Source organism: Meles meles, chromosome 11 (genome assembly GCF_922984935.1).
Source record: "Meles meles chromosome 11, mMelMel3.1 paternal haplotype, whole genome shotgun sequence".
NCBI lineage: Eukaryota > Metazoa > Chordata > Mammalia > Carnivora > Mustelidae > Meles > Meles meles.
This window is the reverse complement of record NC_060076.1, coordinates 48,207,760-48,233,339: the sequence shown is the minus strand read 5'-3', so window position 1 is coordinate 48,233,339 and position 25,580 is coordinate 48,207,760. Positions and strand designations below refer to the sequence as shown.

Sequence of the window (25,580 nt, the reverse complement as noted above, 5' to 3'; positions counted from 1 at the left end):
TAGTGGCTCCTAAATCTCAGTGAGCATCAGAGTCCCTGTTCATTCATTCATTCATTCAAGTAAACTCTACTCCCAGTGTGGGGCTTGAATTCACAACTCTGAGACCCAGAGTCATATGCTTTAACTGACTGAGCGAGCCAGGCGCCCCTGTTTATTTATTTTTGAATACAGATTCCCATGGCATACCTCAGGCATTCTGAATCAGAATCTCTGGGGTATGCTTGGTATTTTTACAAAGCACCCTAGTTCTGAAGCCCTGCCAGGTTCAAGAACCACAGCTCTGTTGATCTTGATCTAGATGTTTGGGGTGCAACATGAGAGAGGGAGGATTTTAGGATGACAGCCAGGTTTCTGAATTTTGTGACTGAGCAAATTATGGGTACCCTCTGCTAAGTTAAGAAATAACAATAGTTTTGAAGTTCCTCTGGGGAGCTGGATATCAGAGTCTGCCACTTGGAGTAGAGGTCAAATCTGCAGATGAAGATGTGGAGATCAGTTGGTATTTGGAGAGTGCTTGCTCTATATTTTTCATGGAATTTTTAAAATACCCAAACCTTCAATTTTCTCTCAATAGTCAAATAATCACTCTATATCTTCAATGTGTTTCCTTTCTGCCCCTTGACTGAGTCTATTGCTTTTGGAATTTATGACCATTTCTTTATAGGTCCTTGAGAGTCATACACTACTGTAACTACTTATTTGTACCATCTCAATGGAGACAAACAACTTGTTAAAATAAAATTTGTTATCTTTATGCTGTAGATGAAAAGATTTAGGGAGGTTTTGTAACTTGCCCAAGGTAACGGAGAATTTAATGGTTGAGCCAGGACTTGAACCCAAGACTCCTTCTGACTCCAGGCTCAGAGCTTTTGGTCAGGCTGACAATCTACATATCATCTTTGTGTAAGAAGCAATACAATCTACCACCAGTAATCTTTGCGTGTTAATTCCAAAGTATGTTTAAATACTGAAAAACTCATTTAGAAAAATGAGTTTAATGCTTTTTGAGAAGTGGGATGCTTGGTAAATGATATTTGGTAAAATGAATTTATGTATACTCTCCAGACATCAATAGTATTGGACTGATCAGAGAGATTTTTGACTTTTGACCAATATAAGATGTGGAGTAGACGACATTTTTTGCACTCTCTGAGAAAGGTGAGGGGAAAGGGTATGGTTGGTTTTCTGTCTCTTGAAATTCTGTTGCATAGTGTGGCCTCTTGGGATTTTCCCAGCTTGCTTTTCAGGGTATATCCAGCTTTGGGTTGAAACTGAATGTACTCTTGATAAACCCATGTTGAAAATAGGTCCTAGCACCAACACGGTTTTTCCTTAGGTTTGGATAAATACAGACATCTGCCAAGTCTTCTTGGTAGCGCTGATAATTATGAAAAGGGTTAACAAAAAATATGCAGGCCATTGTGAAGATTGGCGGGTTAAAACTGATACACTAAAAGAAATTGCCTTCTTTTCTACAGATGAGTCATACAGCTGAAACTGCAAGGTATTATTTGGACCGACAACAGTAATAATAATATCTAGTTTCTTTAAGTGACAGATATCTAGATAACATTGACACTCAGATGACATCTCAGATAAAATAGCCCCCACTTTTTGTTATGTGAGCAGAAGAAATGCTAAAATCATTTTTCCAGAGGGATCTCAAATATAGTAACACTTTCATAGCTTTAATAATTTCTGATAAATTGTGGTTACTATAATTTATGATAAAAATCACTTCAACCAGCATATAAAACATGCGAATATTTGGGCTGTGATCAAGGAGAAAAAGTGTCAGTTGATTTAAGAGTTAGGTAGCTAGACTTTGCCCCCAGATCCATAGAAGTGTAAAGTAAGGGAAATCTTACCTAGCAGTGAAAAGGCAACCTCATAATAAAGTATGTTTCCCCCAACCCCACCCTGTAAAGTACATTCTTTGTTCCCCAGGTGTGCCCATTTGTCCCCACGTCCCAGCCACACCTACTCCCTGTTCTGGCTCCACACCAAGGAACATATAAAAAGCCCCTCCCTTGAGATCTCAAAGTATCTTGGAGTCACTATTGACACTTGATGTCCTTCCCTGCCCCCACCACATTTAGACAGGTTTTCTAGTCTCTTTTCCATGCTTGGAACACAATAGGTGTTAAATATCTATTTGTCGCCTAGATTTGTTTTTGACTTTTGGTTTTCTATTTCTCAACATCTCTTAACCTGTTCTTTTGATCCCATTTTATAACTTCTTGACTTTGTCCTTTGGCATTTGACTGCACAAGGCCTCCGGATGCAAGGTAGTTCAACGGAAAGAATATGGGATTTGGGTTCCGAAAGACCCGACTTCAAATCTTTGTTCACTATTTACTGTCTTTTTAAACTCCAGAAGATCACTCCCTTTCTTTGGTTGTCAATTTCACATCTTTAAAATTGGACAAAAATGTCTATATTGTGGAGTTATTGAATCAGAATAAACACAAGCAACTTGACATACCTTAGGCGTTCAACCAATATCTCAATATTTGTCGAATGGTATTTCCTGTCTCCTCATGTCTCCATCCAGATCCTAGTTCAACCACGTATGAGATTCCATTTATTCTGGAGTGGGAAATAAAGCCAAGAATTATGCTTGGGAAATATATACAGTACAAATAACCTGGAAGTTTATATCTTATTTCATTAACTGTCACTAAAGCTACCTGTCGGGGCAGATTAAAACATTTACGAGTTTCACGCACAGGTAACATAGGATCCCTGTTGACATATTCCACATGTAAGTGAATTTAAAAAAAAAATGAAAGTGTCCTATGAAATCCAGTAATGATCTTATTTTTTTTCTTGTAGTAGCCAATTGTGCAGCTTTAAAAAAATAGATCAAATTTTTAAGAATAACAATAATGACCACTTTTTTTTTTTTTAACTGCTATGGGATTGCCCTTACATATCTTTTTCCTGTCCATAAAATCTGAGGGGTAAAGTGGGATTGGGGAGAAGGATTATCAGCCAATTAATGTTTTTTAAATCTCTGAGATTAGTATTTTCTTGAGAGTTTACTCTAGCTGGACCCTGAAAAAAACTACCATCTTCTAATTTGCAAACTACCTTCTTCTGTGTGTATATTGATGGCCCAGGTGTCTATTACATCTTTGTGATGCTGAAATAAATTTTTCTCCAATGTTATTTTTAGCCTCTCTGCACCCATAAGACTTGTTGAAATCTTGTGTTACGCAAGCTCATGACTAACTATGTGGATTGCCTGCCTGACAGCCAAGAGAACTCCAGTATTGTTCTGTTCTTAGGCCTGGTATCTTCATTAGTCCCTCTGGTGGGCAAATGGGGATTAGGCTAAAGCAATCCTGGTAATTTCTTTTTCTTGGCAATGTTTTATTTAGATATAGGCACAGGGTGGAACGTTGCTTATGAAATGTGAAAGCGAATAGAGGAAATTTTTGGTAAGTTTCCGTTGCCCTTGAAAGGGCCAAAAGACAGTGGTTCATACTTTTCTGAATCTGGTCACTGTTGGATGAGAGGTTGATGTTCTGGAAGCCATCTGGAGATGATGAGGGAGTAAATCTGAAAACAACACTGGCATGCTAAGAATGGCAGAGGAAAGTAAGGCAAGAGCCTGGGTCTTTGATAACGTCACCGAGTCATGGACTGAATCTGCTCTGGGACTACCAGGAGACAGTCCTTATTGTTTAAGGTAAATTTTAGTTGTATTTTCTATTACAAGCATCTGAAAACACCCTAACTAACTCATGTTAAAGGCATCCCTCACATTTTCTCAGGAATGCTTAATAGAAATTTCTGTTGTTGGTTAAAAGATTTGTCCTAACTAGACTGAATTTTCCAAAAGACAGTCAATCTAATTAAAAGCATGACTTGATTAGCAGTTGTTAAGTTCAGTGTTTTCCAAATTTCCATCGTTTAGGTTTATGATTTTAAGTTGGCTCCTCTTTTTAAAAAAAATTTTTTTTTCTCACCAACTCTACAGTGAAAACTAGCATATTTGCTTAAAAGAGAAGGTAATTATAAAAAACAGTACCCTGAACAAAGAAATGTTGCTAACTCTTGCAAGATATAGTTGCCTGTTAGGACTGAACTTGAGGGGTGCCTGGGTGGCTCAGAGGTTAAGCCTCTGCCTTTAGCTCAAGTCATGGTCTCAGGGTCCTGAGATCGAGCCCTCAGTGAGGTTCTCTGCTCGGCAGGGAGACTGTTTCTCCCTCTCTCTCTGCCTGCCTCTCTGCCTACTTGTGATCTCTCCCTGTGTGTCAAATAAATAAATAAAATCTTAAAAAAAAAAGACTGAGCTTGAGACTTACTTTCTCTGATGAAGAGACTAAAGAATGTTATCGAAGTGGTAAAATAATCCTAATACCAACGGGGACTATTTCTTTGCCATAATCAGAAGAACTAAAAGAGAAGGTAGAGGAAGACATCTGTTAACTGCCTGAGTTTATCTAATGTGTCTTGTCTGTGTCAGCCAAAATCATCTGGTCTCCCTCCAGTGCCCTGATGGCCCCTGGAACCAACCCTCCAGAGAACCCCCCCAGAGGCCCAGGCACCCTGAGCAATAACTGGAGTTGGGCTCAAGATAACCCTAAGGAGGGAGAAAGGCCCAAGAATGAGACTTCGATTGATGTAATTATCAAGGGTCATAAGAAGCCGAAGTTGCAATGTTCTATTATACTTGATACTAGAGCAAAGACAAGTAATTATGTATTCTCTCCACGCCAGTGTTTTGTTTTGTTTTTTTTAACTTTTTGCAGTCATGTGCCTTATTGAGAATTCTGTAAAACCAAGGTTCTTCTACTCAGGAAAATGCACAATTGTGCACACACACACACACACACACACACACACACACACAGAAGATTTTCACACAGGATCAGAGCGCTCAGGGAACCTAGGCTGAAAACCAGTGTTCTTTGATTTTATGTGTGCCCTCCTGGAGCTTCCCGTGGGATTCAGTTGATTGCAAACTGTGGCTGATTGAGTGTAAGACATGGTTTTTCAAAACAGTCTATAAATGAGTACGAGTAATAGGTTAATTTAAATGCGCTAAACTGGAGAATTACTTTTCCCCATAGGTTACACAGATACTGCCTTCCAGGAAGCTTCAAGAGATGAGGTCAGTCTCTACGAAAAGAAAATCAGCCAACCCTATAAATTCATCCTTGTAAACTTTGAAACACCACTGAATGTACCCAGTAAAATTGTCCCTGAGCAAGAAGACTCCCAGGACTGGATGGAGTTCACAAGTATTCCTTAGGTAGAATGAACAAAATTGACTAGGAACCCTGGATTGCCTTTGTCTGAACTTGAGTGTCTGGCTGGACCAGCAACAGCGACCTACCACACACCTGTTTGTCAGACCAAAGAGAAACCCAATAGGTACCTGTTTTCCACATTGTTAGCTGAGCAAAGATACCACGCGATTCTAATTTATGGTGGCCCATTAATCTTTAGAAACAGCCTCCAACTTTTTTACAAATAACTCTTCCCTTAAAAGGGATAGGATAAATAGCAAGTTTAATAGACTGTTTTAATCTCTAATTTTAAAAGATAATATTAAAAGCACTCAACTGCAGGGCTAAGATGTTAAATATGTCCCCAAACAGGTTTTGGAACAAATGTTCATAGGCTATGAAATTTTAAAAATCATAAACTAAGCGTTTAAAATTTTTTTTCTTTAAATTTGTCATGAAATTGAGCCAATGGTTAATTCAGACATTTGTGAATGATTAAATTAAAAGATTTTACTCCCAAATATTGCAAGAAATGTTTGGATTAAAATTATTTGATCAAATTAATGTTGAAGAGGAGATCTGGAATTGGTGATATTCACCTGATATAATTCTTTGCATAACAAATATTTGAAAAATACTAGAGAAACCTAATAGAAAGTGAGATGTTCATTATCCCCAAGTGAAGTTACCTAGTTTATATTAGGAACTACCTCTCAATTTTCTTTAGTTTTTAATGTACTCACGGTTTGGGCAGAAACAACTAAAAATTATCGAATGTTCCAAAATTTTTTTAAGATTAGTAAGGATGAATTTATCTGCTTCATTGGGTTGTGAGCTTAAATTTGTCTCTGAAAGAACTTTAGATTTAATTCCTTAATAATACCACAGAAGCCATAATTATAGCCAAAAGTGAAATATGAAAATTTCATTTTTTACCTTTAAGAGTTCTTTTATTTTTTATTAAAAATTTTTTTTAAAGACTTCATTTATTTATTTGACACAGAGAGAGAGAGAGAGATCACAAGTAGGCAGAGAGGCAGGCAGAGAGAGAGGGGGAAGCAGGTTCCCCGCTGAGCAGAGAGCCCGATGCAGGACTAGATACCAGGACCCGGAGATCATGACCTGAGCCAAAGGCAGAGGCTTAACCCACTGAGCCACCCAGGTGCCCCAAGAGTTCTTTTTCTTTAAAGCAAACAAAGACTGGTTAAATGTAGTTGATGGCAGACAAAGTCTAATGATTTGGGCACAGAATCAGTCTGATTACAGTTCATCGTGTGGACTTTCTTTGTGGTCTGTGGATATGTAACCTTTTCCCCTCAACTTCTTAATCTAGAAAATGACACTAACCATGGGTACAACGTCTTTACTAATATTGGAACTGTTCATTGGAGGACCTTTGTGAAGTGCATTGAGGCATTCTTTTTTTTTTTTTTAAGATTTTATTTATTTATTTGACAGAGAGAGACAGTGAGAGAGGGAGCACAAGCAGGGGGAGTGGGAGAGGGAGAAGTAGGCTTCCCGCAGAGCAGGAAGCCTGATGTGGGGCTCGATCCCAGGACACTGGGATCAAGGCCTGAGCTAAAGGCAGACACTTAACGACTGAGCCACCCAGGCACCCGAACACTGAGACATTCTTGTTGAGTGTATGAGGAATAAAATTTGAATAAAACAAAATCAAATAAAACAAAGTTTAACTAAAACAATGAACCCCTTTCAGAGTTACAGAAAACACAAATGCATTATCCTTCTTGTAAGAGGAGGTAAATGTTGGAAGAAATCATTTATAGGTTAGCAGGGACTGAAATTTATGACTAGGTTGTATGAGATAATGAAAATAGACTGGACTTTTTTTTTTAAGGTTTATTTATTTCAGAAAGAGAGAAAAATGCATGAGCAGGGGAGGGGCAAGGCAGAGAGAGGGAGAGAGAGAGAATCCCAAGCAGACTCCCAGCTGAGTGGGGGGTTCCATGCAGGGCTCCATCTCACAACCCTGAGATCGTGACCTGATCTGTAATCAGGAGTTGGATGCTTAACAGACTGAGCCACCCAGGCGCCCCCACACCGGAAGTTCTTTTAAGGCTCCTTCAAAGTGCTGAGATCAATACTCACATGTATTTGAGTACACATATATTTGTCAAAGAAGTGTCTATTTTGTTATTTATTTTATTCTCAAAAATTAAACCGTGCCATGGTTGAATGAATGCTTTGAGTTGGTAAGCAGTGATTAATCATAAATAATCCCCTTAAAGCAACAGTCACTCTTAAATCTCACTAAGAGTCCCATTTAGATTCTTAGATATAATCTTGGCTCAAGGCAATAAATATGCTGATTTAACCCCAAGGCAGTGTTAGTGTGATCCCAGGGCTACCAACACGATCACCTGGGTGCGAGCTGGACCACATTCCTTTCCTATTGACCAGAACTTGTGGGTAGTTCTCTGTTATCTGCAATTTTAATAAATGTCCCAGATAATTTTATGCACTAGAAGGTTGAGACTCTTGTGTTTGAGTGTAGTCACTGGAGGGGAGGGGTGGGATTCAAATAATTTCCCTCCCTCCAGGAAGTAACAGTGACAAATTTTTTTTAATTCCTTACAGCCCTGGAGGGGAGATGGCAGGGTTTTTTAGGTGGGAAAGGAGAAGCAAGCTGAAACCATCATTGCCTCCATTCCTCCGAGTCCCCTCCTCTTCCTTATTCCCACCATCATTATAGCTGCTGTCATTTACTGAGCATTTACTATATGCCGACATCGTGCTAGTAGCCCTTCAAACATGATCCCACTTAATCTCACAATGGGTTTTATGACTGCTAGGTTATAGTAGAGGAAACAGGGGCTTCAGTTCACGCACCTGGTATAGGACAGAGCTGGGAAGTAACTCCAGTGGTTCCTGATGGCGACTCTCAAAGGCTCGTGACAATCTCATAATAGAGAACTACTTGGGTGGAGATGAGAGAGAAATGACATTTGTTAGGTACTTTCGGTCAAACCAGATATTTACATGTGTGTTTATATTTACTACTCTCAGCAGACTGTGAAGTATCTATTTCTATCTTCACGTTACACATATCAACACGGAAGCTCAGCAAGTTGACATATTTACCCAAAGTCACTGCTAATAGTGGAAAGGCTCAGATAAAAATTGTCTGCTTCCCCTCCTCCCTTTCAGACCAGCACCCCAGGCGAAGCCTGAGAGTCAGACTGCGTAGGTTTAAATCTCTGCTCTGCCACATACTAGTTTTGGAATTTGTGTGATCAACAAATAGCTCAGTTCCTTGTGCCTCCATTTCTTCATTTGTAAAACAGAGATAATAATGCTATGAATTGGGTGCCTGGGTGGCTCAGTGGGTTAAAGCCTCTGCCTTCAGCTCAGGCCATGATCCCAGGGTCCTGGGATTGAGGCCCGCATTGGGCTCTCTGCTCGGCAGGGAGCCTGCTTCCCTACCTCTCTCTCTGCCTGCCTCTGCCTACTTGTGATCTCTGTCTGTAAAATGAATAAATAAAAATCTTTAAAAAAAATAATGCTATGAATTTCATGGGGATTAAATGACCATATGTATATAATATAAATCACCTAGAATAGTGCCTGACGTAAATCTAGCATTCTACAAGTATTGGCTACAATACTAATCATTATTAAACCTTGACAGCAGCAATTGGATGGCAAAATGGAAAATGATTAATGTTAGAGAAAACTGCCTGAAATAGTTGTTTCTAGTATTTTGGCTTTTTTTTTTTCCATCTGTCCTAGTTGGCAGGAGTAAGTTGTACATCTTATCTTGTTGAACACAATGCTGGTAACCAGGTTTGGAAGAAATCCTTGTATGTAGTGGTTGGCGGCCATGATCATAATCAGGGAAAAAGAAGTGTGGGAGGGGGGAACGGCAGTGAGCTTCAAGCTCTTGCTTATGAAAAGGAGACAGAGGTTATTGCAACAAATATGATTTTGATTCCAGTACAATTTTATTCTTATAGGATCACAAGTCTTGGGGAATGTTGGGAGAGAAGTCTGGAAAAAGAGGCAGGAGTTCATATTTATTCATTTATTCATCAGACCTTTATCAACTCCCTCCATTTTGCTAAAGGCTATATAAGGATTCGGGACAAAAAGATGAATGACACCAGATCCCACCATCCATCAGTCCATTCATTCATTCATAACTAACCATGTGTAGACATTGTACCAGGAGCTGAAGATCTAACAGTGAGAAAGCAGACATACTGTACTCTCGTTGAGGTTACAGTTTAGCGGGAACAGACGAATGCCTGTTACAATACAGTACTGTAGATGCCTTCAAAGCAGCACTCAAATCCATGATCTACATGCTTTGAGTGACCTTCCCATGACTTAAATCTGATACTGTCATTCTCAGTTTAAAATCCTACAGTGATTCCCGGTAGTGTCTTCAGGTTAAAATCCAAGATCCATAGCATGACCTCATAATATCCTTATTGCCTGGCCATTTCTCTATCCTTATCTTGTCTCTCACCATGATGCTGGCCTTGTCTTCTGGTATTCTGTGTCCATCACATGGAACTGTCTAGAGGTATTTAATATATATATATATTTTTTGACAGAGAGAAATCACAAGTAGGCAGAGAGGCAGGCAGAGAGAGAGGAGGAAGTAGGCTCCCCGCCGAGCAGAGAACCTGATGCGGGGCTTGATCCCAGGACCCTGGGATCATGACCTGAGCCGAAGGCAGAGGCTTTAACCCACTGAGCCATCCAGGTGCCCCTGTCTAGAGGTATTTAAATGCCCTGTTATCTCTAGACTTAGAGCCCTTGTGCTTTTGTGTGTCTCGTTCCCTTTGCCCTTCTGCACCTGGCCATCTCCAGCTCATTCCTCAGACTTTCCTTTTATTCTGGCCCAAGCACCAATAGTAAATATATTGTGCCAGTATTTTGTGGTTTGTGGAGAAACCAACTGCTCATGGGCTTCACTTGAATGTCCTAATGACCTTCCCTCCTTCCATAACACCATGTTGGTTTCGGTGCCTTTGCTGCTGGCTCCCATAGCTCCACGTGCTTATTTTCCTTTGCCTGATAGATTTGCAGTGTATGTGGTCTGTACAGTGTGGAGCGATGACCCAGACTCCCAGTTGCAGGGCTTATGGGTCAGACACAATCCCTTCTGAGACAGCAGGAAGTTTCTGTCCTCTTCCCAGCTCATTCCGAATCTTCCTGCTAAATTCCCTGCAGTGTGTATATATGACAAATGGGGTCAGAGTGACGTGGTTTGCTGGGTATGGGATGGAGAATCCATTGTCTGTGCCGACTTCTCTCTGCCCATGTGGAAAACTTCTGGAAGGGCAGTGGGCAGTTGGGGATTTGGACTGGGGAACAGAGTGAATAAACAGGGGCCATTCAGATGAGAGTTTGGGACTTTAGGTCACCAACTCAGGTGATGGATGCCTGAGAAAGAAATCAGAAGGCAGAGGGAACATAGGCAACCTGAGCCATAATTACACTTGCCAGGGAAAGGAAGGTCTGTTATTCTAACATCTTCATTTTGCAAAACATTTATTATTCTTGTACTTGTAACATTATCACTTATGTGATCAACAAAACTGAAAGAATAAGAGCGATTTGTAGAGCCCAAACCAGCCCCTCGTACTACCAGCTCTTGATTTCCTACAGATGGAGCCTTTCAAAAAAATGCGGAGGAGCTCATTCCAAACCTGAGGCACAGCCCCCAAATGGAGGCTATTTACAATTCTGAAAATAATCTTTTCTTTTCAAGATGAAGGCTCACTGGGGGGAATATTGGTTCCGTGATGAAGAACAGGTAGGAAACAGTAGGTGCTGGTGCTGTTTGCAGCGTCCTTTGGATCTCGAGGAAATAATATTGAGATCTTTGTACCCCTTTCAGCCCGATTCAGTTTTTTTTTTCCCTGTGGCCCGCAACAGCAGGCAGGTAGTTTGTTGTGTTAGTCATGCAGTAACTTTGTAGTTGAGCCTGGGAGTCAAGGAAGGCTTTTACCTTTTACTTATAGTTCCGAGCTGTGATGCCCAAGCATCCCTCTCTCCATGACTTACCTACTTCATGGGAATTCTTCGGGACAAACTTAGAAGGTCACAGAATCCCTTTAGATATTAAGTGGGAAAAGCCACATGCATAACAGTATATATAGAACCTGGCACATTTTGTGTAAAAAGGAGGGAAATATAATAGATATTTGGCTGGGCTCATATTTGTCTTACAAATTAAACACAGGAAGGATTTAAAAAGCTGTTATGGTGATTACCTACAAGGGGCTGGAGTCAGGCTCTGAGCAAGAAATGGGTCCACGTGTTTTTTGGTCACCTGGATTTCTGAAACATGGTATCTATCACCTTCTCAAGTCTGTCAAGAGGCAGGACTTTTTATTTTAAGTAATCCAAAATAAGAGCAGGAAAACAAAGTCCATTTGGTATTACAGTACGTGTTCAGTGGTGTGTTTGCTTTCAGGGTATACAAAATCCACCCCACAGCCTTGGATCTTCCAGTCACTGTCATTGAAGCTGTTGTTTTGAGCACCAGCTCTACGCCAGTGACTTTCTTTTTCTTTTTTTTTTTTTTTTAAGATTTTATTTATTTATTTGACAGAGAGAGAGATCAAAAGTAGGCAGAGAGGCAGGCAGAAAGAGAGGAGGAGGAAGGCTCCCTGTGGAGCAGAGAGCCCAGTGGGGGGCTCGATCCCAGGACCCTGAGATCATGACCTGAGCCGAAGGCAGCGGCTTAATCCACTGAGCCACCCAGGCGCCCCTATGCCAGTGACTTTCATAGCTTAATCCCTTCAGTCACCTTTCCAGGAAGGGAGTACTGTTCATGGTTTCAGATGAGGAGACCAGTCTTAGAAACAAGAGCTGACCAAACTAAGACCAGCCGTTGGAAGTGCCAGAGCCTGCCACCAACTTCCTCTGACTTCAGATCCAGTGTACTTTCCCCTATAATAAGCTGACCACACCTTTGTGATTGCAGATGTGTTGATTACATTCAGGAGCCAAAGTACACATCCATTCAATAAATATTTGTTGAATACCTGCCATGGATGAGGCACTGTGGCAGTCTTTGGTGATGGGAGAAAAGTAAGAGTTGCGAAGACAGGCAAGAGAGCAACGAAGCCCGATGCTGGGCAGGGAGTGCTTTGGATGAAATCAAGCACAGGGAGGGAGGCAGGACAGAAAAGGACATTTCATTGAGCTGGGGAAGTTCGTGGCAGTTTTCCCGGAGATGAGTCTTAGAGGACAAATGGTATTTAGCTAGGTCCACCCAGTGAGGGTCAAGTGTATTTCAGGCAAGAAGGGACAAGATGTACCAAAGCACAGAGTTCTGAAGGGACACTACATTTTTGAGAAAGGGTCAATAGTTGGGCATGCCTACAGCGTGTGGAAAGAAATAAGGCCAAGGAAGAGAAAGATCTTGTAACGCTGACACTTGTCACACTGAGTTATTTGGACTTCATTCTATAGCAAAATGGGAAGCCATAAATGATTTTTAGTAGGGGCATGAAAAGGTGAAACTTCGAGCTTAGCAAAATCATTCTGGCAGGAGATGATGAATTGAAAAGGGGCCAGGGTTGATGTTGGAGGACTGGTTGGGACCATGTTACTGTATTTTATTGTTTACATGTTTCTGCATACATATGTACTTTTAAAAATTACATTTCCCCCCCCCGAAATTGAGATGTATCTTACAATGAATTTTATGCCATAATTTAATTGGCAGCATTGTAACTGATGGCATCTCAAATTTGATGTAACATAGTGGTCCAAGCAAGAGGTGTTCAGTGTCCCACCCAGTTCCCTGGCAGTGGGACTGTAAAGAGGGAAAAGATTTGAGCGATATTTAGATTCTGATATGTTATCGATTATTAAGTAAAAAAAAAAAAGAAATGTGTAGAACACTGTATAATATGCTGCAAGCTGTGGGGAAAAAGAGTGTGTGTGTGTGTGTGTGTGTGTGTGTGTTGGGGGGTAGAATACACACACACACACACATATATTTCTAGAAATGCATAAAATGTTTCTAGAAAGACACACAAGAAACTGTAACAGTGATTGCTTCCAAGGAGGGGCATTTGGTGGCTGAGGGAAAATAGTGGAAGAAAAAATTTTCATTGTGTTCTATTTTGTACATGTTATATTTTGAATTATCATGCACTTGAAATAAAAAAAAGTGATTTAAAAAGATAAGAGGTATTTGGTGGAAACAATTGACAAATTTGTTGACAGATTAGTTATGGGATAAAAGAGAATGTTTTGTATGTCAGGTTTTCTTCTTTTTAATGATTCTCTAATTTTTTAAGACAACTATTGGAATTTAACTTACGCACCATAAATTCACCCATTTTCAGTGCACAGTCTGATGACTTCTATTAAACTTACTGAGTTTTAGGGCATTACAATAGTTTTAGGGCATTTTCATCATTGCAGTCAGATCCTTCACGCCCATTTAGTTATCCCCTTCTCACCCCAGATACAGAGACAACTGCTAATCAAGTTTCTGTTTTTATGACTTTATCTTTTTTGGACAATTCATATAAGTGAAATCATATAATATGTGGTGTTTTGTGTCTGGCCTTTTTCATTTAGTATAATGTTTTTCGGGTTTATAAATGTTGTATATATCAGTATTTCATTTTTCTTTATGGTAAAATAATATGCTATTGCATGGATATACAACATTTTGTGTATCCAATCACCAGTTAATGGACATTTCAGATGTTCCTCCTCTTTGGCTATTATTAATAATGCTATCATGAACATTCATGTTCAAGTCTTTGTGTGGAAGTATTTTTTTCATTTCTCTTCAGTAGACACCTAGGAGTAGGGTTGCTATGTTGATATTTAACTCCACAAGAAATGGTCAAACTGTTTCCCAAAGTGGCTGCATTGCTATACCTCCTTATCGACAACATATGGAGGAGGGTTCCTGCTTCTCCATGTCCTTACCAACACTTCTCATTGTCTATCTTTTTGATGGACTTGATCCTAGAGGGTGTGAAGTGGTCCCTCATATTGGGTTTGATGTGCATTAATGACTCATGATGTTCAACACAATGTCATGTGCTCATAAATCATTTATACATCTTATTTGGTGAAATGTCTATGTAAGTCTTTTTCCCATTTTAAAATGGGGTTGTCTTATTAATGAGTTGTTAGAGTTCTTTGTGTCCTTAACTTTAATTTGATTAAGGAAAAGTCTCCACCAGTAAGGAAACTCATTTCTCTATTTCTGAAAATCTTTTAAATTCTTTTACCTTTTAGAGGGACCCTTCAGAAGTGTGTCCTGTTTATTTTTAGAGTATTTCCATGAGAACACAGAGATCAATTATGAAAACTGATTATAACTTTCTTTCCTTACTATGGACTCAACCAAGGGTTATAATATAGATCTTTGTATCAAATTTATTTTTGTAGCACTTTCAAAGATCATAGCTATCTTCCTAATCAGCTTCACAGACAGACTGAAAAATTCAACCTAGTGGAACTATGTCTTACTTTATAGTGCTCTGCAGGACACTTACTGTCTGAAAGTGGGAAATAGGTAGCTCTAAAGATTTGATAAATGATCACAGAAGTAGCAGCCTTTAATAAAGTAAATACAGAGACTGTGTCCACATTCTGTGTCAGTTTTATATCTTCATTTTTATCTGACCTAAATACCAATCCTTTTAGTAAAATATATTTTAATATTTTGGGATAAAATAAGCACAGAAAAATGGCTTTTGAATTTTAATTCTCCCTGGTGAATAATTTTATTTTAATTTTCCTTCTAAAATAATCACACATCATACTGCAAAGGAGCTATCCATGATCCTCTTCAAAATACACACACACAACTTCTAGATTCTAACTGGTCACGGCGCAAATTAAGCTACCATACAGAAACTAAGAGGAGAGGCCTAGAAGGAGGAAGGAGATGTAGGATCTCAGGGTTCAATAGAATATTTCTGTCTGCCTACACCAACGATGAGAAAGATTTTGAACAGAAGTGGCCTGGGGTGCCAGACCAGGTTGAGGAGAAGAACAAGTCCCTGTTTTTGATTTTGTCATGAACTGTCGATGGCACCTACCTTAAATACTGTTAGAAGGGTCAACAAACTCCCGGTAACTGGCCACTTGTGGTCATACTTCAGTCCTCAAATTTGTTTGGTTAGGGCCACAGTGGGCAGTTTGCCCATGTGGTCTTTGAACCAACACTTAAAATGCAGGAGATTTAAAATAAAAATCCAGTAAAAATGGGAAGATGTGGTAATGCTGGGTTCATGTTTTCATATGGTAACAATTAGGTGGATCTGGGTGCTGGAGACTTCTTTTGGCTAGGACTTTGTACTCACTTTGGCTGAAGACAGCTTGCACTTTCTGTTGTTTCCCTGCCTTTGAGAATATCAGTTTTAGTTAATGAAAAATTATATGGGATGCTAAAACCATGATTTCCCTACCTAGACAGCTTGCTCATTTCACTGCCTGTATGATTCTTATAAGGCATTGGAGTTTATAACTGTATTGGGCTGCTTACCCAAACTTGGTTGCTTTAAAAAAAACCAAAATGTTCACAATTCTGGGGGTAGGAAGTTCATAGCCAAAATGTTGGCGGTAACGGTGCTCCCCACAGAGAATCTAGAGGAGAGTTCTTTCCTTACCTCTTCTGGCTTCTGGTGGCTCCAGGAGATCCTTGACTTGTGATTCCACTTCGGCCTCCATCTTTATATGGCGTTGTGCTTTTCTCCCCCCAGAATCTGTTTGTTTCTTTTTTAAAAGATTTATTTATTTGAGATCGAGAGAGAGAGGAAGGGTGGGAGTGGGGGGAGGGACCGAGGGAGAAAATCTTCAAGCAGACTCTATGCTGAGCCTGGAGCCCGACATGGGGTTCCATCTCATGACCCCGAGATCAAGACCTGCTCCAAAACCAAGAGTTGGAGGTTTGGCTGACTGAGCCACCCACCCAGGCACCCCAACCTCTGTGTTTCTCATAAGGATACTTGTCACTGGATTCAGGGCCCACTTGGATCATCCAGAATGATCTCATCTCCAGATCCTTAACTTGTTCCAAATAAGGTCACATTCCCAGGTTCTGGGGATTAGGGCATGGACATATCTTTTTAGGAACCATCCTTTAGCCTACTACAGTAAGCAAACCAGAGAATCCTGGAGGACATTCAAGTAGAATGGGGAGTGGAGGCTGGTGCAACTCATCAGGTTAAAGAAATGGAATGAGAGCAAGATCACAGAGAATGACTTTGTCACAACTATTTGTGTATCAAGGGAATCAAACGGCCTTAAGCTCTGGGATCCCCACACTTTAGCAAGTGGAATTAGGGCAGACTCAGTTTCTGTGATCCATCCATTTCACCTTGGTTTAACTACTGATTTAATTTCCATGATTACCTTAAGTCTCCTATCTGTTGACCACTTGCAGTTGCCTCAAACCACACAAACCACCAAAAACATGCAACAAATATGAACATTTTGATTAGCATAGGACTAAGACTCTCCTCTCCTCTACTAAAGACTCTCCATCTCCTAAAGGAGATGAGATGTGAAAGTAGGTCACATATAGAAATAGGTGCTCATGGAGCTAGGAGTATCCACTGTGGGCAGACAACCCGGCTGGGTCTTGAGTATCATCAAGAAGCTGCTCCTCTCAGAAAGCTCTTTGTTGTTTAATTTCATGGAAACATAGACCATTAGGGCAGACAGGACCTCGGGGATAGTCCAAGCTAAGCTAGAGCTAGATCTGAGGCTTCAGCTGAGACAGTCAGAAATATGGGGGAAACTGAGTTGATCAAATACCAGAAGTACAAACAACACATAATCCATTCAGATCTAGAAATTTTGCTAGTGCCTGTTTGCAGCTTTCTTTCTGTATTGCGCTGCTTTCCTTCTAGAGAAGACTCTGTGTGTGTGTGTATGTGTGTGTGTGTGTGTTGAAGAGGAGCACCCAGAAAACCACATCCAGACCCTCAAATATACCCAATCCCCCAAATATCCAAGCCTTAATCAGCCAATTACATCGGTATCCCCAGAGACCCATAGCTGGAAAAGTTCATTGTTTCTCTGCCGAGATGTGGTGGGGATTTTCTTTGCTGGAGCATGGTAACCAGGGCAGCAAGAAGCCCAACCAGGAGGCTGGTCAGAGATTAACCCACACAGCTTTGCTGAATTCTGGGCTACTCCTGGGGGCTGGGTGGGGGGCGGCTGGCAAAGAGAAGTGTCTGGCATTCTTGCGTGCTGACATCAAGCTGCAAAGCTGCTGCCCTCTGGTGAGTCAACAGCAAAAGGCCCACATCGTTCGAGAGCAGCGGCCCAATCAGAGAATGTGGGGCCACACCCCAGAAGTCTCTAGCTTTCGGCAGACTGCAGAAATCTTTTTTAACTTTCAGCCCACTCGAGAGAACTCCTTTCGGAGAAAGAATGCAGAAATTATTTAAGTTCATAAGAAACTTAGAATCTGCAATAATAACAATAATAAGATAAAGTCCACATTTGCTTTTAAAGCAATTTATGGCTATAGACATTCAACACCCTGAATTTTACTCATTTAATATATATTTAAACTTTCACTTGTATGTGGAGGCCAGAGGGCATAGTGAAGGACTCCCTGGGGCATTGGGGTTTTCTGGATATTGAAATTAAGATGCTCCAGCATGACATTGGTATTCTGCTGCATGTATCCCATCTTATTTCCCCCCAAATTGTTGAAAGGGTATTTCTGGTCTTAAGTGCTCTTCCAGAACCTCACCACTTCTCCATCAAGAAGAAGACTTGATTGTTGAGTTCCAACAGCCATAGTTGGAGCTGAACCACCATATCCACAATTGTTAGCTGCTACAATGAGAATTTCATACATAAATATTTATATATGTAAATTCTACAGTGGAAACAAAAATTAAGGGTAAACTTCTCACCTTATTAATGGAGCTGTGTTGCTGCTTAGTAATTCCTCTCAATTTCACTAGGTTGAGCAAGAATCAGTGGGGAGATAACCAGGCATGAGGCAAGAGGGACCTTATTTGCTAAGTGCAGCATAAAACTGCTTGTCAGGGAAGAGCAGAGTCCCTCCCAGAACACTGCCACCATATGGCATTGCCATATCGAGGAGTCCATAAATGGGACTGACATTGTCAAGGATTAACTGGGTTTTACTTGGCAAGGTCAGGCGTCTTGATGGCAGGCTATAAAATAGAGAATCTACAGTTGGAGGCCATCTGAGACTTGGGCGCCGGTTTTCCTTTAGTCCTGGCATCTGGTTTGGAGTCTCGGGAGCAAAATGTTTCACTTGGCCAAGGGAGGATGCTCTCTGCATGGCTTTGGGTAGGAGGGGGTCTCAGAAATAATGGCTGTGGTACTACCCTACCAGTAGAAAAAGAGAACTGGTCCCAACACAAGGAAGAGCATGCAGCCAGAACCAGAACTGCTTCCCATAGGGCTGGAGATCAGGGTCATTTTACCCCCTTTTTTTTGGTTAAAGATTTTAAAATTTTATTTATTTGAGAGAGAGAGAGAGAGAGAGAGACAGACAGACAGAGAGAGAGAGAGAGAGAGAAAGAGAATACAAGCAGGCAGAGGAAGAGGGAGAATCAGGCTCCCTGCTCAGCAGGGATGTGAGTGGGAACTTACAGTCCTGATGTGGGACTTGATCCCAGGACCCCGAGATCACAACTTGAGCCAAAGGCAAATGCTTAACTGACTGAGCCACATATGTGCCCCTCATTTTACCCCTCTTACACGCTAGATCTGAGGAGTTGAAAGGAGGTTAGATTATACATACCTGTTCATTTCCTCCTTCCTTTGTTTGCTTCTTTATTCATATGTTTCCGTATTTAGCAAAAAGTATTTTTGCATATCTTAGGTGCCAAGGCATTGCGCATACACTGTTCTTGTTCAGAAGAGGAAACAAACAAACAAAAAAAGATAATTGCAATGTAGTATAATTAATGCTCTAATTACAGCAACATGTACTGAGCTCTTATTAAATACCAGGAACTTTCCTAGGAGCTATAAATGATTCCTTGTAATACCAAGATAGGAGTTTGGTTATCATTCCCTTTTGTAGAAACATGTTTGGGGACATTAAGTCCTACTGCTTGGAAGCAGTGAACAAAAACCAAAAAACATAAGCCTAGACATTTTGACTAGAAGTTTGGGTCCTTAACCACTCACGTCCAAATTTGGGAAAGATGACTAAAACTACAACACCTACAATGACTCTTGAAAGCCAAGTCACTCTTTAAATGTGTGTGTGTGCACTGACTGGGGCATTGTGGGCTGGTGGTGATTTGTAGGCAAAAGTGATCACTTGTGCGAGGTCTGTGAGAGGTGTGTTGTCAGGGGAAATGAAACTGATTAAACAGCCTTGGAGGTTTCCGTGGCTGATCTGGTTTTCTATTAGGGCATAACAAAGTACTCCAAAACTCAGTGGTGTCAATAATCACGACCATGTCTTTAATTCACAAATCTGCGATTTGGGTGACAACAGCTCCCTGCTATTTCACGCAGCAACTGCTGGAGACGCTTGAAATATGGCTGGTGGCTGGGGCTCCTCATGCATTTCTTTCTTTCTTTTTTTTTTTTTTTAAAGATTTCATTTATTTGTTTTTTTATTTGTCAGAGAGAGAGAGAGAGCATAAGCAGGCAGAGAGAGAAGCAGGCTCCCTGCTAAGCAAGGAGCCCGATGCAGGACTCGATCCCAGGACCCTGGGAGCATGACCTGAGCTGAGGGCAGCGGCTTAACCGACTGAGCCACCCAGGTGTCCCTCCTCATGCATATCTATCTTTATGAGATCTCTTCTCTTGGTCTCTCTAGCATGGTGGCTGCCAGTAGCTGACCTTCTTAATGGCAGCTTAGGTCTCCAGAGAAGCACGCAGTAGGAGACTGCCAGATAGAAACTTCATTTCTTTTTATGACCGAGTCTCAGAAATCGCATAGCTTGACTCATGCCAGACTCAACCGAGGCAACCCACAGGTGCTACCCCAATTCAAGGGAAGATGACATAGATTCTACTTCTTGATGGAGAAGTGGTGAGATTCTGGAAGAGCATGTAGGACCAGAAATACCCTTTCAGCAGTTTGGGGGGAAATAAGACGGGATACATGCAGCAGAGTGTGTCATTAAAAAAAAAAGATTTGGAGTGTGATGAACTTTGATTTCAACTATGGGCTCCACCACTGCATAGTAGGGCTACTTTGGCCAAGTTGCTTGACTTTTTTTTTTTTTTTTAAGATTACTTTATTTGATAGATTGCGTGTGCATGCACCAGTGTGGGGAGGGGCAGAGGGAGAGGGAGAGACTCTCAAGCAAACTCCATGCTGAGCACAGGGCCTGGCTCTGGGCTCCATCTCATGACCCTGAGATCATGACCTGAGCCAAAATCAAGAGTCAGACGCTTAACCCACTGAGTCAGCCAGGCGCTCCTTAACTTTTTTTTTTTTTTTTTTTGAGTCTCTGTTTCCCTATCTGTAACATAAGCATGCTAGTCACAATCATGTGGAGATGTGAATGTTAGAGAGTATATGTAAATCCTTTGGCATTGGGTTCTGGCACAAAGTGGATCCTTCAGATAGGATGGGCTGATAGCAAGATGTCTAACTGGAGAGGAGGAAGGAGCCAAGGTGGGGAGGGCTTTTTTTTTTTTTTTTTTGACAGAGAGAGATCACAAGTAGATAGAGAGGCAGGCAGAGAGAGAGAGGGAAGCAGGCCCCCGCTGAGCAGAGAGCCCGATGTGGGACTCGATCCCAGGACCCCGAGATCATGACCTGAGCTGAAGGCAGCGGCTTAACCCACTGAGCCACCCAGGCGCCCCTGGGGAGGGCTTTTGTAGCTAACAGGAAGTTGGTAAAATAACAATAGCAATGATAGCCAAAAATGACTGAAAACTAGGCAGTGCTAAGCTCGTTGAAAAGAGTATCTCATTGATCTTAACAACAAACCTATTTAGATTGACGGTTGTTCTCCTGTTTTATAGATGACAAAATCGAGGATCAAAGAGGTTAAGAAACTTCCCCAGATTGGTAAATAACAACGACAGGATATGAACCAAGGTAATTGTCTTATCAGAACCTGTACACTGGGACAGTTTGGATTTTAACCTGAAGGCTATTGGAAGCCACTAAAGAATTTTTAAATAGGGCGGTCTTAAACCTGTTCTTTTGAAAGTGGTATGGCATAGGGATCAGGGGCTCTAATCCAGGTGAGAAATACTGAGATATCTGATCTATTGCAGACACAGGTAGTGTGGGAAAGGTGGAGGAGGTCCAGAGAAACGAGTGGCAGTCGTCCTTGGTTCCTGATTGGATGCGGAGAGAAAGGGAGGGCATTTCTACAGCCATTAGTCAGCCTTGGTGCAGGCACTGGCGTGTGCCCTATTACTCAGGGCTCCAAGTGGAGAAAGAAAACAACCCCAGGGTGTCTTCTAACCTAACGCATATTTCGTAAGTCCTTGCACTCTCAGTCTAGACTAAAAATAAACAAAACAGACTCCTCTTGAAGCTCTCAGATCTCTTACCTTGCTATTCTAGCTTTCAAATTCCGGGCCGCGCTTCCTTTCCCACACCCCAAGCCCTCATACCGGGGATGACAATGATCGTTTGTGTGTGCTCCGTGATTGTTCCTTCCACATCAGGGACCTTGGGAGGATGATCTAAGGCTGCTTTCTGCTGTCCTTGCTTCCTCCACCCAGCACTGGAACTGCACATACAATTTGTTGCTTCTCCTAAAGGATCACTGACTGGGGCTCTGATAAGGTCTTCAGGGAGCCTGGGGAGGGAGGGTCTCCATCTGAGGTCCTTATTGACTGTGTCATTTAGTTTCATGGTAAAGTCCCTTTGCGGGGGACAATATGTGCTTTAGAGGACAGAGAAATAATATGTCAAAGAGATACAGTATTCCATATCTCTGATTAGGGACTTGAATCTATTGCCATGTCAAGGTCAGGGGCACAAACTGGTCCTTGACAGGGAAGTTAACTAAAATGAGCAAAACTAAACCAACAGACAACCACCCAAACCTAATTTTTCTGACTATGAAAATATTTATCTTTTCAAATAATTTTATCTAAACCGGAATAATTTCTGAGATTTTAAAAAAATGGCTACCGCCTTGTCTGATAGGTATTTTTACTGTTATTTACTTGTTTGTACTTTCTCCTTCCTTCTATGTTTTCTTTAGAAAAGGGTTCATTTTTGAAGAGTAACTTTTTTCTGATGCTACATTTTGGGTAAATCCCTCCCTCTCCTCATGGACTATGGAGGTTAGCATTTCATCAAACAGCTTTTGTTCACTGACTGTTGCCTTTAAATATAGTTGCTGCTCCATTTAACTCCATGTTTCAGACAATAAATCACTTGAGAAGAGGGTATTGCTCTAGTTGTTTGGGCTCTATCTGTGCGCATTGTTTGGTCATTCAGTAGACGCTCATTAACTTCACCTTCGGCTGGCAGTCTCTGAAATCATCAGCTGGTTAAGCTGTGCCAACACATGAAGTCTCTGGATGCTCACGGTCCAGTGTTAGGATCTCAGATGCAGCTCCCTTTAATAAACAGGGAGGCTTACACTTGGCTTCGCGCACTGAATTTTTTCCTTTGGAGAAATTATCCATTGTACTTTGATCACAACTCAAGTTTTTCATTTATAAGTAACAAAAAGGAGTTATTTTGTAATTTAGAAATTTCCCCCAGAATGGGAATTTCCAGTGAAACTCGTTAAATTGGTGGATGAGAGTGAGTGAATGATGAATGAGGTCATACTTTCTTCTTATGAGCTGCTACAAACACTGCAGAGTGGTAACAAGTTAGGATATAGAAGTTAGAGAAGGGTCTGGTTTCTTTTTAGAGGTGTTTTTGCTTGTTCAAAGCTTCCAAACCATGAGGCATCAGACCTCCCCTCCCCCAAGAAAGGGCATAGTTTGATAACCTAGGCTACTTTTTCATTAATTAAATCTTGCATTAGGGGATGAATGTATTATTATTTTTTTTTCCCTAGAAGGAAACTCCTTGTTTGGGACAGCTTCAGCAATTTAACCACATTTTCCAGCACATAGAGCAAATAAGAGGCAATCATTTGTCGGTCATAAAGATAAGCCAAGGAGTGGAAATATTTTTTGTAGGTCACGTCACCTGACAGAAACTTTGGACTGATCCTTTCCTGGTTCAAGAGTTCAGCCATAAGACCTACTTTCCCTATCAGCTGGGCTCAAGCTGATAAAGTTCCAAAGGAAGCAAAGGTTCTTTATGAGCTTTTATTTAATTGTCTTGTGACAAAAGAGTTGAGGGGCATTGTCTGTATCAAGTTACTTCCGGTTGGTATGTTCTTTTTTTGAATAATTCACTCTCTCCCATGATTGGACAGAGTAAATGGAGTTTGAATAAAGTTTGATTAAATTTGATTGCATCAAATTTATAGTGCCTAGTACAGAGCCTTCACCCCTGGGGGTACTTATTGAAGGAATAAAAGTGAACCTAGCCTTAGATTGGTGATTGGCTAGGGATAACCATGACTCAAGAGAAAACTAATCACGTAAGAGCAAGTATTAGATTGTAAGCCCATCAAGGGTATTAGATGCAGGGGGCAGAGATGAGAATGAACTTGAGATAGAAATTTCCCTGAAATTGCTTATGACCTATTTTCTGCTATGAGAATTAACTGAGTATATCTTCTTCCCAGGAATTTGTCCCCAAAAGAGTTCATCCAAAGGTGTTATTCGCAAAGTGGTGTGTTCGGCCTGTCTCCATGGGGAGCTTCAGTGGATTCTAGCTCCTCTGCTCCTTTGGAAGGAAACCAGTTCTGGATTTTCCATACCTGATCTCACTCGCTTTTCCTTCTTCCCTAGTCCCGTCTTCCCTTCTAATTGATCTGTGAACACCAACAGCAGGACATTTTCTGCAGCTTCCATCCTAACTTCTGTTCTAGTCCTGACTCTATCACAAAGTCACTGTTGACCTTGAAGAGTCCAAATAACCTCCCCGAGCTTTTTCTTCTTCAGCTGTAAACTAAATAGTTGAATGAGATGATGTACTTTATGAATTCTATAATTCTCTTATTTTGTGGATAGGGCCGAGTTAGAATAGCTTGAAGCTGACACTTGATCCATTGTTTATTATTTTTTCTACTAAGGTGCACATATTAATCAATCATTTTTCTTTAAATGTTGGGCTAATTATATGATATCAGGTAACTAAACACCTTATGTTCATTAGTATGGCTATCCACGGGGTGCCTGATACTAACCAAGTAAATTCTTGTCTGTAGCTGCAAATCTGAGGGTCTTTACTGGTAACTATCCCTTAGGTGAGTGGAGGTTGAAAACCATTCAGTTTCAACTTCTAATAGGGCTGTGGTTCTAACATAGAGTTTCAGGCATCTTGGACTACATGGTGTACACAATTGAAGACATACTTTTTGGTATTTTCTTCTTCTAAGTGGTTCAAATATCTGCATGTCATAATATTAGTGTCATGGCTCCTCTTATTTCTTGAGAGCTTAACACATGCTAGACACTGTTGTTAAACATCTATAGTTTTATGTAATCATCTCAAAATGTGGTAGCTAGTTATTGTAATAATTATTTTAGTTTTAAAATTATTATATGTAAGTGAATTAAATACGTATGCACAGAATTAAAAAACAAACAGGCTGAATAACAAACACTTCTCAGTTTACGAAATTCAGCTTTTTCAGTCCTTTAGATGTCTTTGTGTGTCCTCTCTAGTCACACCCTCCCCTTACCTCTAGAAGTAACCACTATCCTAAATTTTGTGTAAACCATTACCTGTTTTTCTTTAGTTTTGCCCTCTCTGTATGTATCACTAGATAATACATGGTTTAGTTGTACTTGTTTTTAAACTTGATGTGAATGAGAACTTATGGTATGAATTCTTCTAGAACTTACTAGTTTCCAATATTTTATTTTCAGATTTATCATTATTGACATGTTTCGCTATAGTTGATATGTAGTTTATACATTACATAGTTAGTAATATTCCATTGGATGACTTTGCTATAATTTACCATTGGTAGGTGTTTGGATTGTTTTCTTTTCTTTTTTTTCTTTCTTTCTTTTTTTTTTTCTGTTATGAACAACGTGGCCTTGGATATTTTTAAACTATACAACGATAGATGTTTTTTAAGGGAAAACAAAATAAATTTCTATGTTGTGTGAGTCACATCTCTGTTGGTTGTAAGTGACTAAACCCATCTTGAATCAGTTTAGGTAAAATGAGAAATGCTGAATTGTCAAACCATGGGAACTACAGGGATGCAGATGTTCTTCCTGAAAAGCTGAACTAAGGGGTCAAAAACTCCCTCCAGGATCTCCTTCCAGCTCTTGCTTCTGCTTCCCTCTCTGCTTTGACTTTCT

The 25,580-nt window shown here is 40.6% G+C and overlaps 1 long non-coding RNA gene across 1 annotated transcript; it reads right to left on the bottom strand.

Moving 5' to 3' along the window:
- Positions 1-2,482: 2,482 nt before the first annotated feature.
- Positions 2,483-18,201, bottom strand: LOC123952885. Its single transcript, XR_006820761.1, has 3 exons — positions 18,134-18,201; positions 15,869-15,974; positions 2,483-2,589 (listed from the first exon to the last, which is right to left on the bottom strand). It is a non-coding gene; the product is annotated as an uncharacterized LOC123952885 (long non-coding RNA).
- Positions 18,202-25,580: the final 7,379 nt, after the last annotated feature.